The sequence below is a fragment of the Bison bison genome, unplaced genomic scaffold (genome assembly GCF_000754665.1).
Source record: "Bison bison bison isolate TAMUID 2011002044 unplaced genomic scaffold, Bison_UMD1.0 scf7180017864340, whole genome shotgun sequence".
In the NCBI taxonomy this organism is placed as follows: Eukaryota; Metazoa; Chordata; class Mammalia; order Artiodactyla; family Bovidae; genus Bison; species Bison bison.
In genome coordinates this window covers 5,586,679-5,586,879 of record NW_011494912.1, presented here as the reverse complement: position 1 = coordinate 5,586,879, position 201 = coordinate 5,586,679, and the positions used below count along the sequence as shown (strand labels likewise).

The following is a 201-nucleotide window of genomic DNA, read 5'->3' as shown; positions in this document are numbered from 1 at the left end:
TCCCCACAGGACCCAGGGTGACCCCAGCTGGGCCTCCTGAGCTGGCGGGGGTCCTGGGGGCAGGGGGCTGACTTTTCCAATCTACAGGAAGAGATACGGGCACAGGTCTCAGCTGGCCCCCACTCACCTCCCTCATCCTGCTTCCAGCCCCTCCCTTGGTCCCCCTCTCCCTCACCCCACCTCCACGCCCTTCCCTTCGGT

The 201-nt window shown here is 66.7% G+C and overlaps 1 protein-coding gene across 1 annotated transcript in view; it reads right to left on the bottom strand.

Moving 5' to 3' along the window:
- The window catches only part of LOC104998965 (ras GTPase-activating protein 4-like), a 22,901-nt gene that overhangs the window by 941 nt on the left and 21,759 nt on the right, over nt 1-201 (bottom strand). The gene's annotated exons all lie outside the window — the stretch shown is intronic.